We start from the raw sequence: 14,474 nt of genomic DNA, 5'->3' as shown, positions 1-14,474 counted from the left end.
TACCACATACCACAGAGCCCACCACACTAGTATTACTAGTGTCTTATGAGATTGTCTGGTTCCTCTCACTTTAATACTTACTGGTACCGTGAATTATTTCCTGTTTGTTATTTGAAGGTGAACAATGGTATCTTGTTTGGGGACATTTGTAGTTTTAAATAAATTGCCTATTTATGATACTTGCCCATTTTCCTATTAGGGTTATTTGCCAGAAAGTTAGTTTGCTTATTTTTCAAGATATATAGTAAGAATTGGGGCCAGGGAGATAGCTCAGTAGAATAAGTGCTTGCCTGGCAAGTGCAGGGTCCTGAGTTCAATCCCTCGTACCACAAAAAAAAAAAAGAAAAGAAAAACCTCTTCACACTCTTTTGTGATCTATTATATTTACATTAAAATAATATATTTAATAGAAAATGCTTTTGGTTTATTTGGTCACAACTTAACTTTTCAAAACATTTCTGACTTGAAAATAAAAAGAATAATGCTTAGCAGAATCCTCATTCCAACATTATATCAACTTTCATCTGTATTTTTATTAGAGTACAGATATAATGTTAAGTCTCAGCAATTTCCTGGTATATTTAGATAAAACCATTACCTTGATAGTCAATTTTTCTCATAACCACTTAATGCATTATCTTTTCTCTGATATTTTGAAATGCCATGTTTATCATGGTCTATATTCTTATACTAATGGCTGAGAGGTTTTTAATTCATCTGCAGAATTAAAAGTGATTTCTGAACAATGAGTTCTGATATGTCACACTGAATAGAACAATACTATGTGTAGATTAGCCAAAGTTTCTTATTCTCCCTCAAAAACAATAATTTGCATAGAAGAATTAAATTAGTATAAACATGATTTCCAATTCTGAAGGATGACTTAATTATGTTTGGAAATTGCTTTACCTACAGAAGGCTAATATTTAGAATCCTTATCCACCACCTCGGCACATTTTGTTTAAATAGCTAAGATAATTCTCTCTATTATTCTAAACCCAAGAGTAATACACGTTAGCATCATTAAGAAGGTAATCCTATTTGGCTGCCATATAGTTCATTTCTTTCTTTCTTCTTTTTTTCCCGTCTTTTAACAATGCAACTTACTGTGTATTTCTTTCTTTTTTAAAATTAATTTTATTGAGAAACAAATAGCAATGAGATAGTTTCAAAACAGGTTAGTAGGACAGTTATAATAATTAATATGTTGCATATTATTGTCTTCATAGTAGTTATTCATAGTACAAGATGCAGACATGATATCGTGTATAAAGTCTATTAGTAAAAATCTTTCTTCTCACTGAACTAAGAGAAAGTAGCTGTGTATCTAACCTAACTAATTTGTATGTACAGATATTTCTTGTGACTGAAGGAAAAACTGAAAAGTAGAAAGGCCAACCTAGACAACGCTGTTTCTGTTGCTATTGCTGCCTTTGCATCAAGCACCCTGAAATGGGTTTCCAAGACAGGCAATCACTACAAGGGAAATTGATACTAAGATAGAAGTTAGGTATCATTTAGTAAATTATCTAGATGCTAAAATTCCATCCCACTAACTGCACTATACACTGCCTCTTACCTAAACAAAAATGCTCGGTATTTTTGTACATGGGACAGATTCAGCTAAAAGGAGACTGCATCCAGCTTACCTTCAGGCCTTGGTCACCTGAAGGGCTCTGAGAGGTGTCACTTGCTCTCAGATGTTCCCTGGTTTCTCAGTAAATGAAAAATTACTGAATTATGAACTCTTTAAAGGATTCAGAACAGTTGCTTTTTCCCTAAATAAAACCTGAATCTTTTTTTTCTCTTTTGTATTTTTAGGGAAGGGTCTACAGGGTGTTCAGGATCTCACTACTAGTTCAGACTCATAGTGATCTGCCTGGTTACAGGCTTCCAAGAACTGGGATTACAGCCAACTGCCACCACACCCAGGCTCAATTGCTGTCGGGGGCATGGCTGGCACAGCAGGCCCTGGGGATCAAACCCCTGGCCCCTGCACCTTCTTGCAGGTGCTTTAATCAATGAGCTATTTGGCCAGCCCTCAAAACTTAACTCTTAAAAGGATGAGTTCTTCTGAATAAAACAAATATGTTTTTGCTATGTTCACTTACACGTCTCCTTCTCTGAAAATGTATAGAACAACCACATCTGATTTTCCTGGCATACTACACAGGCTTCCTGACTACATTCTCGAATGCTAAGACTAGGAGTCTAAATGCAGATGGCAAACACTCTGTAAAATGTGCTGTCATTAGCCAGGGCTGAGGACGAAGAGGAAAAAATTCCATGAGTTACTTTTAAATAAATTTGACATGTTTTCATCCGCATCATGGAAGTGCAGTGGCTGGTAAGGACACAAGATAAAATGATTCACTCTGAGCTCAAGCACCTTCTCTTCCTTTTCTCCATCCTCCAAGCCTCTACCACATGTATCCTTGTTTGGCTTTTATATCAGAAAGAAAAAATGTTCCCCTGTAAAAGTCTATCCCTTCCCACGACTTTACTGGGAGTCCCATTATGAAATTTTGCCATAAGAATTAGTTTCTATCTCTGCCATCTCGCATTCCTGCCTCTTGGGCTTCTATCCTTGGCATTTAACATTCATACTCCAAATATCCACAAGAAGAACAACTACCTGGCTAGATGAGGCTTAGCGAAAATGTAGAAAACTTTATTTCCTCATTCTTTGCATCCATTTTTGTGAAAGCCTTAACTCTCAAATTTTAATTAATTCCTTTCCCTCCAAGAACTGTCTTCAGCTGAGTGAGACAGCCTGGGCCACACCCAAGTACCTGATGCGGTGGGGCAGGAGCACGTGGGATCCCCAGTGGAAGTTCCTGCTTTGCTCTTGACCTACACACAGCTCCATTCTGATTTTCCTGAGCCTTCTAAAGCTCTTAGATCAATGTTTAGTCATTTGGTTAGTTTGGCTTGTTGCTTGCTTACTTGAACACCGTTATGCAGCCAATCCTCACCTCAAACTCTTTACAGATGGAACTATCTAGACTTTATATCCAGATAGTCTGCTTTAAGAGGTTTAATGTAACGCTCAGGAATTTGTTTCTAAAAGTATCCAGATGATCACATTGTAAATGGTCTATGGTCTGCTTGGAGTTTCAGATTTTTACTTTCTGTAGTCCTACTAATTTGATGTGACAACTAATTCACCTATTTAGTTCTTGACTATACCTTAATTGAACAATTAAGGAACTCAAACATTGTAGTGTGGATAAAACTAATACTTAAGGGATAGCCAGATAGCTTAGTGGACTAAGCGAGCCTACTGAGGCAAGCGCAGGGGCCGCAGTTTGATCCTGGGCACAACATGTGGCACCCGCCCCACCCCCAGGCCACCCTGAGTGGCCAGAGCCCAGGCACAGTGGTGCACACCTATAATGCCAGTGCTGGGGAGGCTGAGACAGGAGGATCACCAGGAGTCTGAGCTGCATAGTGAGACCCTGCAACAACCAAACACATTAAAAAATAAAAACTAAAAAAACCTAGTACTTAAATCTTTAAGGCTGAAGCTTCATTTGGGATACATGGGTTTAAGCAGAGATCTGGGAAAGACACTGTATTCTTCTGTTGAAAGTGTCTGACAACATAAAGTAAATAATTATGATGAAACTTTGCAAAGGTAGAAGGAAATCGGCAATGAGAGAGCCTCTATGGATGGCATACTCATAAACTGAAAATACTAAAAACAAAAGGATTAATTCAAAGGCCACAATCTTGAAACAAGTAGGATAAAACATAAAGAAGTCTCATTTTATTTTATTTTTTAATTTTTAATTTTGTGTATTTGGTACAGGGTGTCATTACACAACTCAGATTCATAGTGACCCTCCTGTCTCAACCTCGCCAGCACTGGGATTACAGGCCTGCACCACCGCGCCTGGTCTCAGTCGTCAGCTCAGCACCCCTTGGGTGGGGTCGGCACAGCATGCGGTAGTGGGGATTGAACCAGGGTCTTTGCACTTGCCAGGCAGGTGCTTAGACCGATGAGCTATCTCTGTGGCCCACACAAAGAAGTTTTATGATACCCATCTTGTCCTCTGAAAAATCATTTGATTCACACACATGTATTGAAGCTTAAGAAAAGATTCTAAGTATATTTTCTATATGTATAGAAAAGCAAGGGTACTAGTCACCAATAACTTTGGCTATCCAATGTTTTTTTTTTTTTTTTTTTTTTTTTCTTTCTTCTGGAAAATGCTTGTCTCCCTTTAAAACTGGAGCTCTTTTCCCTAACTCATCCCGTAACATGGAATCCAAAATGGAGCTGCTGTACTCTTACATGACCCCCACTACACCATACAACATGTGGTAACGTGACTAGGATGAGCCATTGAGAAGTACTCTGGATTTTTCTAATTGAACAATGAAAGCTTTTCTTTTTTGAGCGACAAAATATGTAAGAGTTGGGGCCGGGGAAATGGCTCAGTAGAATAAGCACTTGCCTGGAAAGTGCAAGGACCTCAGTTCAAACCCCAGCTCCTCAAAAAAAAGATATTCTAAAGTTATAAGCAGCCATAGATTCTGTCATGAAACTGTCAAGTAGCAAAAGAGGAATCTGAAAGGGAAAGCTAACAGTAGAAGCAACACCCTACTGTGTACATGTTCCAGTTGCTTTCATTCTCAAAGCCCTCCATTACTTCTCTTCAATCATAAATTCCCCAGTCATACCTAAGCTAAAATGATTCTCATTTTATTCCTTAAAATAAAAAATTCTGACCACTGAGATTACCCCTGCCATTGGTCCTAATCAACAAACAAAGGAAGAAGTAGTTAGGAAACATTAAGTGTAAAAGAGGTAGCGGGAAGACATGGAAAACCCTTCAGGCCTGATAGAGAATTTAAAATTAGCAATGGGGAGCAGGTTGGGAGTACACATTGAATGATTAATCTGATTGCTTGTGAAAAAGAAATTACAGGACTTGATCTCCAGCACCACACACACACACACACACACACACACACACACACACACACACACACGAAGACAGAGGAAATGTGAAATGTTTGAGCTTCCTTTGGAAATCTTTAGAGTAGTGCTGGTGAGACAGCAGCTTACACTGATAGGAGCGAGGTAGTGAAAAGCAGCTGGATTCTGGAATGATTTGGCATTAAAACGAATAGAACTTGCTGAAACAATGATTTCCCTAACATACGTTCCTAGGAGAGATATTATTGGGTCAGAACACATGACTATCTATTTTAGTATCTCTTTTAAAGTGAAAATAGAGGCTGCGTCCTCTTGCGACTCGCCCTGCGGCAACGGCTGGGCTGATTTGCAGCGTTGCCTCTCTGGGTCTTGGCTCTGCCAGAGCCAGGCAGGGCCGTGCTGAGCTACAGCAGCCTCTGGCTGGCGGAAAGCCCCCCTCCCCCTCCCCATCCTGCCTCACTCACGAGGTCAGAGTTGGTGTCCATTTCCGTGGCCTTAACTTTGGTGGTATATTTGTCTGCAGTGGTGGATATCACGAACGCCTTTCACCCTGGGACTGGAGTTTTCTCTTACCATACTGGAGACAGTCACAGACGTCAAAACAGCAAAAGAGGGAGATCAAGTTATTGGTGTGAGTCACCTTAGTGTCCTGGCTGAAGAATGAATAATTGTCCAGAAGACGCTGTGGCAGATTTCAGAGTCTCTTTCCTTCTAGAAGCTGCGACGTTGCCTGTGACGTGTGGCATTGCCATTTTGGCCCTGGAGCTTCCGCCCTGTACCCAGCCTAGAGAAACTCTCTCAGTGATGGCAGCAGCTGGAGCCACAGGCCTTGAAGTGACAGATGTGACAACAAACGTTCTCCAAGCCACGGTGATACCTGCAGCTGGACGTGATGAAAAACGCAAGCCGGTGATGCAGAGGCGTGAGTGGTTTAGTGTGAACTACGGTCAGTGCAGCCTGAAGGAGGCAGGGAAGCTGCTGGTGGGCAGCGGCGGGGTGGACGTGGCCATCGACTCGGCGGGGGAGACGCCTTCCTGGAGGCTCCTGCAGCCTGGAATGGGAGGGCAGGTTGTGGTGATTGTGGTACTAGGATTTGCTAGAGGAAACATTGCTTCTGTGCCTGCAAACCTGCCGCTCTTGAAGAACATCTCTGGTTTTTATTTTTTAAAAAAGAGTACATATTAGAATAAAAAAGAGAACATTACAAGTGATACGGATTTTCGCTTAACAAAGTAATGTGAATTTCACAGTATTTGTCATAATACATAGCGTTGTCTTTCAACAAGTGTTATGGTTTGTGTCTAGGTGTCCCCCCCAAAGCCTCATGCTCTCTTGGGGTGGCTTCTGGAGTTTGTGATTGATTACTGTGGGTGTGGATGCTGCGCCTGCCCTGGGGCAGGTAATTTGCATTACAATGCAAAGTGGGAAGAGAAGCCAGCTGCTTGAGCTGCTGCTACCCCTCCCTTGTGCCCTTGCTCTTTGCCACCACCATGAGAGGTTGCCCTCTGCAGTGTGCCGCTCTGCGTTGGACCCAGATGAGTATGGACTGAAACCTCCAGTAACTGTGAGCTAAATAAACCTTTCTTTCCTTCATTTTGAATGTTGTATATTTGTCCCAGCAACAAGAGAAGAGTAACTAAGACAACCAGTTATTCATATTACTAGATATATGCATGTAAAGTAGGAAGAAGAAAGAAAAAAGAAATGTATACACAATTAAGAGAAAAAGTACAATCAATTGAAAAAAGACACAAAAAATAAGTATTATCTGCTCCTTTCCATAGACCAGCAGAAATGCACAGTACAGTTGTCCAAACCATCATACTTACATACATAAATAAATCTGTTTCCCCCACTCCCTCTCCTATCCTTCTCCTCAACTCAGCAACTATTTCCTTATGAATAAGTTCATTCCCTTTTCCCAGGATCTATTGTACCCTTCAGATTCCATTTTTCTCCTTAAGGTTCTCACACTAAGAGGACAGTATGATGTTTGCCCATGCGGGTCTGATTTATTTGTCATGGACCTATACTAGGGTGGATACAAATTCCAGAGCTTACAGTCTTTTCCAAGATCCTGCACCCAGCCCTTTCAAGAGGTGAGGGGCTGGTCAGAAGACCTAAGCAGTATCAAAATGATCCAGATTATATACATCTTCCACCTTGGTTCCTCCCTTCTCTCTCTGCTTCCTGGCTACCATGACACAGATTTCCTGTGCCAAGCCCTTCTAACATGCCCTTCCTGACAGGAAGCCAGCTATCTATGGACAGAAACCAAAATCTATGAACCTAAATAATTCTCTCTCTCTCTCTCTCTCTCTCTCTCTCTCTCTCTCTCTCTCTCTCTCTCATATTTGGTTGTTTCAGGGTCTCACTATGCAGCTTGGACTCATGGTGATCCTCCTGCTTTCAGTCCCCCCAGTTCTGGTTTTAAAGGTGTGCACCACTATGGACTCAGAACTGCCCACCCTGGGGGCCAGGCTGGCATGACATGTGGTGCTAGGGATCAAACCCAGGTCCCTGTGCTTGCCTAAGCTTGCCTAAGCAGGCACTTTAGTCCACTGAGCTATCTCACCAGCCCAATATCTCTTCCTTTAAGTTATGAGCACTGGGTATATTATTCCAGCACTGAGAAAATGACTGAGACATTTTGATACCAGGAGTGGGGTCACTGTCATGGTTGTACCTGACCATGTAGTTTAGCAACCTTCAGAATTGGTTTTCAGGAGTTAGAAAAGTTAGGAGATTCCAGCTAGAGAGGCTCTGGAATGACATAACCTGAGCTTGGTGGGAGATTGGTTTTAGCTGAAAAAAAGACTCTGGTGCAGTAGAATTCAAGGGCATGTATGGTATACTGTGGCACTTGTCTAGTCTTTGCCCATGTCCTGAGACTTTTGATAACCTGAACTAAAGGTAATGGGCTAATTCATCTGGAAGATGAAATTTCAAGACAACTGAACATGTAGACCTTGGCATGGGTACGGTTGACTGCATGTAACCATGCAAACATAGCAATCAGGACTGAGAAGGAGAGCTAAATAATTTCACAAATTTTGCTGGTGAGCAGAAAGGAAGTACCAATAAATTTGGGAACCATAAAATTTAGCAATTGCAAAGTTGGGGCAATAAAAGAGGTATGGCTGATCAACAGATAAGCATTAAAAAGAAACCAAGTGCTTTACGTTAGGATAATAAAATCTGTTAGGATAATAAAATCAATGCTTTTAAGGCATTTCAGAAATCAACAATGCCCCAACTCTTGTGTAATTCAAGGGTGCAAATGAGTAAAACTAAACTCCTTTGAAAGATTCTACTTTGAACAAGGAGGGCAGCAGAAGGACCACTTAGGAAACTGGTTCCCTAGTGTTTATTTCACAGTAATCAGACATCCAGGCACTTGGAGACTTCTGCAGCCACAATCCTAGTGAGCCTAGCTACGGCCCCAGTTAGAAGCAAATGCTGGTGTCAATCATACGATGCTGGTTTTATGGGTATGTAAAGTGGAAGAGTTGTGGGGTCTAAGGTTTGTGAGGAATGCTTGTGAGAGCCAGATATGGAGCTGGGAAAGGGATGCTGAAAGTTTACTCCAGACGCCAGGAAGTTGGAGAAGCCAACCTTAGCCACAACTTGCTACACATAGAATTGCAGGATTGTATAATTTGCCCTGGTAAATTTTGATCTTTCTCTATTTCTGTTCTTTTCTATCTATTTCTCCCTTTAGAATCTGTAGGTTTATCCTGTGCCATTGTTGTTTTTTTTGTTTTGTTTTTGTTTTCAAATGACTTTATCTTGTCATTGTGTGATAAGAAGTATTATAAGCAACTAAGTTAGATAAAATATTACAGGAAGTCAGATAGCCCTGGGATGATGCAAAGGATGAGAGTTACCTTACAGCTGTGAGAGACAGGCACCTTCACCATGGACCAGACCTCAAGACAAAAGATAAAACAAATGTATTTGCATACTTCCTAAGAAGAAACATCAGGGATTAGTATTCTACTATTTTATTATTAATTTTATTAAGAAACATAGAGCAATGAGACAGTTTCAAAACAGATTAGTAGGACAGTTACAAAAATTAATACATTGCATGTTGTGGTCCTCATAGTACTTATTCATAGTATAAGATGCAGACATGATATCCTGTCCAAATACTATTAGTACAAATTTTCTTCTCATTGAATTAAGAAAAAGTAGCTGTGTATCTATCCTAACTATTTTGGGTATACAGATACTAAATGGTCCTTTATTTATATCCCCATTTTTTGTTTAGTTTTGTCAGAGATGGGTATTCAATTGACATTTAAATATTGTAAGTATGTGAATTCAGAGAAATAATCCAATATAGTCCAGTAGTCCATAATAGTAGTGTTATCCATAGGACTGGCAATGTCAGAAGTTGTTGACTTGAGCATTTTACAGCTCAGTATATTAATATGGCTTTACTTTTTATACCTCATTTTTATACTTTATGCTGGATGGATAAGACCAAAATAAAGCAAGACCTATGTAACAAGAAATGTAACTTTTGTATCTGACAAGTTCAGTCAAATCACCTCAGGATCTACCCTGAAACCCTGAACCATAGTTTGTAGATCCTTTGTCAGTCTCAGCCATCTGGATGAGTCATGGCCATTACTTAACCAATGTGCTCTCTGTGAAATCCTGAGAGAATGTTTTCTCTCTAGTTGACTTTCCTTAGGCACATTATACATCATTGATCACTTTCTTCTGTGGCCCCATAATCTTAATCAGAAAATTTGGGACACCACTGAGTTACAGGATGTTACAGTACAGGCTTTCTTATGTCCTGAGTCCTCACTGATCTTGAATGGTTAGGACCAAAATGTTGGCTATCCTTGTAGCCCTTCTTTTTCTCTAATTTTTGGTCTATGAACTTAAGTTGTTAGCCTTCCAGAAGAAGCTTAATGATATTATTACCCTATAAAATAGGTAGTGGAGCTCAACCTCACTAGATCCTGAGAATCCTTGGAAACTAGCAATTAATTGGTAGAATTCTCACCCTGACTAACTATATATGCTCATACCTGTGAACTAAGCAACTGCACTGAAGATAGCAATGTGTGATACTAGGGCCACGCTTGGAATGCCTGTCATTCTGGTCTTCTAAATATGTACTGCTTCTAATGTCTTATCAATTACTGCTATACTGTCTCTCAAGTAAATGTTTGTTTATTCTATGCCATAGTAAGTTGGTAGTGTTTAACTTTCTTTTTTATAGAAAAATAAATTTCAAAACAAAATAATAAGAGAATAACAATAGTTGATGCACTGTGCATCATCTTCCTCCAAATAGTTATTCAGAGTAAAAGATATAGACAAAGAAGAAAGAAAAAAGTTTTCTTCTCCTTACAGAGAGGAAAGAAAGAAGTTAATGAGGAAGTTTTCCTTTCTGTGAAGTAGGAGAAACTGGTTATGTAAATATGAAACAAATTAGCACGCATATTTTATAATTTGGAAACAATGGAATAGTTAATTGGGAAAATTATTTGAGCTTCCCTCTACTTCCCATTAATCTATCTTCTTCTTTTTTTTTCTTTACTTATATTTGAATGTGTTTGTAGCCATCTCTTTTTTGGCTCTGTTTTTTCTCTTTGCATTTTTTCATATGAGCTCACAGTCCAAAGTTTGCCTTGAGTCTTAAAGGAGAATTTGGACTTGGACTCATCAGCAATACTAAAACTGCTAAGACTTTGGTGACTGTGATGGACTAACAACTTTTAACACCCAGCTGAACTAAACCAGGTTGGTGCTGGGCATGGAAGGCCTCCCTGAGGATTGTTGTCATTAACATACAAAGGAAAACTGGAAAAAAAGAGATGGTGGTGCTGATAATTTCAGAGAACCTTTTCATGCTGGTTTTCCTGATATGAACTCAGCTGTTCTCTTCATCAGAGGAGCTCAGGACCTCACTGTTACCAAGGATGACTGGAGTTTTTGGAGGGAGACCTCTGGTTCTTACTTTGAGCATCACTTCCTGGTTCCAGAGGGAAAGCTGGTGTTCTGTTGATTCTCCTAGAGGAGTTTGTCATGCTGGCTTTCATGATATGAGCCCCACTGTTCTCATCATCAGGGCGCTTGGAGGACATTGCCCTGGGATCCAGACCTTCCATTAAATTATTTGGGTTTCTTGTGTGTGGACAGATTTCCCACACTCTTATATTGACCCTTTGAGTGGCTATTGTAAAATAATAATAATTCTATAAATTATGTATTGTGTATTAAATTATTTCCCTTGAAAAGCCCTGACTACCACAGTGACTCTAAGAAATGGCCTAAATGCATTTTGCATTCATAGATGGGCAGAAGTCTTTTTGGGGCTAGGGCTGGAATATTATGTTTTAGATCAGAATATCCTCCAAAAGCCGTATGGGTTTGAAGATGGAGCAAAAGTCAAAAGGAAGGTGATGGGGTTGTGAGGGTCTACATTCAGCTGCTGATGAATTCACTGTTTATCCACTTATGACCCCACACACAACTGGAAGTGCTGTGAGGAGATGGAGCCTGCTCAGAAGAGGCTGTTCACTAGGTACCTTACTGGGAAGGGTGTATTTCCAGCCTTGGTTCTTTCTTTCTCTGCCTGCTTCCTGGTTACAATCATAGAGACATTTTTCCTCTGCTAGACCCTTCCGCCATGCCTATCATCCTGGGAACTAGCTGTCAAGGGACAGAAACCATGAGCCTAACTATATGCCTCCTCCTTTACTTTGAGGTGTTGGATATTTTGTCCCAGCAATAAAAAAGTGACTCAGAGACACTGCAATACTTAAGATAACTTTGTATGTGAATTATACCCTTTGTGGCAAAAAGATTTTTTATGTTTTGTCACTTATTCATTGGAAATCTTGAGTATTTTTCAATGACATATGAGATAATTTTGTTAAAGATATCCATCTTTTGTTATAGCTGTTGTAATTATTTTATGTTATAATTTGACTTGTGATTTGGGTTTCTTTAATAGTTTGTAAAGTTTCAGTTATTTATGAACTCTCACCTTTCCAAATTATTTATGTTTTTTCTTGGCTGACTGCTTTTAAAGTTAGAATATTCACATATCCTTAACCAAAAAAATTAATAACCTTGCATACTTTTGGTTGTGGTAGTAACGATTTTTGGTTTAACTATTTTTTGTGCATACACTAAGTTGCATACTTCCAAATTTAATTTTGTTTTGCCTCGAAGATGATAATCAGTGATTACAGTTTCCCAATAATTCCAAACCACATATTAAAAAAATTAAAAGAATAACTGTGAAAGTAGGCAAAAATTACAAAATTATAGTGTATGAAAATCACTTAGAAGGAGGAAAAAATAACACTGAGATTTTATATTCTAAAGCAATATTTCATGAGTTGTATGCTTTAAAACCTCAGTATTATAAGACAGCTCCTGAAACAAAGGTATTAGTAAATAAGCTTGGGATGTGCTTTATCATTTATCTTTTTTCTACATGGAAAACTTACAGAACATATTGATATATTTAAAATGTGAAAAGGCTTGCTGCAACTTGTATGACTAACTCATCGCTTACCAAACCATTTTAATAAAATGTTTACTTCAAATAACACCGTATAGGGGCCGGGGAGATGGCTCAGTGGAATAAGCACTTCCCTGGCAAGTGCAAGGGCCTGAGTTCAATCCCCGGTTCCACCAAAAACTAAATAAATAAATAACACCATATGTACTTGTAGGAAGCAAATAAAGCTCTCCATGGAGAAACCATTTTCACAAGATGATTAGGTGTACCTGTAATGAAGAAAATGCATTATAAATGATGTGTTTATCCCCTGAGAGATATGTTAGGGTTATTACCGGCATGGTGCTTAGTATGTGAATTTTTCTGTTTTCTGTCTTACAAGAAATTTGTCTTCGTATGCTTTGACACCTAGCTTGAGCTGAGAAACGTTTGTGTCCTTGAGCAATAGTCTGAAGGGTTTCCCTGCTCCCTTCAAGCATGCCCAGTTGCTGTTTGTGAGTAGTTGGGTGTATTTTGTAGCATAATCTAAATGTGACAATTCCCTGTCATCTAATCAGAATCCTTAACTGTTGGATGTTTTAAGGTATTGGTAATTAATGTAATTTATACATAAAATGGCTTCTATAAAACAAAACTTTTCATCACAGGCATGTTGAGGCTGATATTTTACCTTTAAAATCTACTATGTCTCCGTTAATTATGTCTACTCTGATATTTGTTGTGAACTCAGTTCTAATAAAACTACCTGTTGGGATTCACCTGTTTCCTTCATGCCCCTTTAGTGGATCAGCAGGGCCCTAGAGCCCAACCGTATCGCTTTTCCCAGGGCAGACACAGAGTGACAGCCTTAGGCTACCTTTTGGCAGGATGCTGTCCTAGTCGTGCCAGGACCATGGAGCATGCATAGCTCACGCATTTCTGAGCTGATGAAATCATTGTCCGCAAGCAGAGTGCCAAATGACAGGCTCTTCTGGACTTATGCACCAAGTGCTAAATCAGAATGAAGCCCTTTGTGGGAGATAACACAATGGCCAGGGACTAGCTGATGCTATTGGTTCCTTGGTGTGATCATATGCATTTAAATCTCACAACCACCTTGTGGAGGCCAAAGTTTTAATTTAAAAGCATTGTACACTTGAAAGAATTAATGCAGTATTGTTAAAAGTGATCAAGGACAGAGCACTCAACAGTCCGCAGAGCAACATGCGTAAGTTTTATTGGGGCTGCTGTGACACGTACTTCACCCATGACTGTCTGTCCGTGAGAAAGACACACTGCAGTTGCAGCAAACCTAAAGAGAATGTGAACAACCACTCTTGGAAATGGATGGAAGAGCAAGCTCAGAACCTGATTGACAAAACAAAGGGTGCATTTCAACAAGGAAAGATGCCTCCTATTCCATTCTCCACTCCTCCCTCAGCAAGGGCTATGATCCCACCTCCACCCAGTCTCCCAGGTCCTCCTCACCAGGTTATGATGCCAGCACCCCATATGGGAGGCCCTCCCATGATGCCAATATGGGTCCCCCTCCTCCTGGGATGATGCCAGTGGGAACTGCTCCTGCAATGAGGCTGCCCATGGGAGGCCACATGCCAATGATATCTGGGCCTCCAATGATGTGACTGCTGGCTTGGCCTAAGATGGTGCCCATTTGGCCAGGAATGATGTGACCAGACAGATAAAGTGGAGGGGCAGCCTCTCTGTACCAGTTTTATATTATTTGTTCTGCTTCACCAGGGGATCATGGTGCTGTGACTCTAGGTGTTTCTGTTTCTTTTTTTTTTAATTTAGTTTTTTATGAATTTTAATAAGAAAGAAATAGCCGTGAAACAGTTTCAAAGCAGGTTAGTAGGGCAGTTACAATAATTAATGCATTGTATATTGTAGTCTTTGTAGTAGTTATTCAGACTACAAGATATAGACATGATTTCTTGTCCAAACAACATTAGTACAAATCTTTATTCCCATTAAACTAAGAGAAAGTAGCTGTATATCTACCCTAACTATTTTGTATATACATTTCTTTTTCAC

At 39.8% G+C, this 14,474-nt stretch overlaps 2 pseudogenes; both read left to right on the top strand.

Annotated features, from left to right (window-relative positions):
- Nucleotides 1-2,329: 2,329 nt before the first annotated feature.
- LOC101592999 lies at nucleotides 2,330-13,350 on the top strand (annotated as a pseudogene).
- Nucleotides 13,351-13,646: 296 nt separating this feature from the next.
- Nucleotides 13,647-14,125, top strand: LOC101577501 (annotated as a pseudogene).
- The last annotated feature ends 349 nt before the right edge of the window (nucleotides 14,126-14,474 follow it).

This window comes from Octodon degus, unplaced genomic scaffold (assembly GCF_000260255.1).
Source record: "Octodon degus isolate 3935 unplaced genomic scaffold, OctDeg1.0 scaffold00135, whole genome shotgun sequence".
NCBI classification, from domain to species: Eukaryota; Metazoa; Chordata; class Mammalia; order Rodentia; family Octodontidae; genus Octodon; species Octodon degus.
The sequence above is the reverse complement of the archived record's forward strand: the minus strand, read 5'-3'. Positions and strand labels throughout refer to the sequence as shown.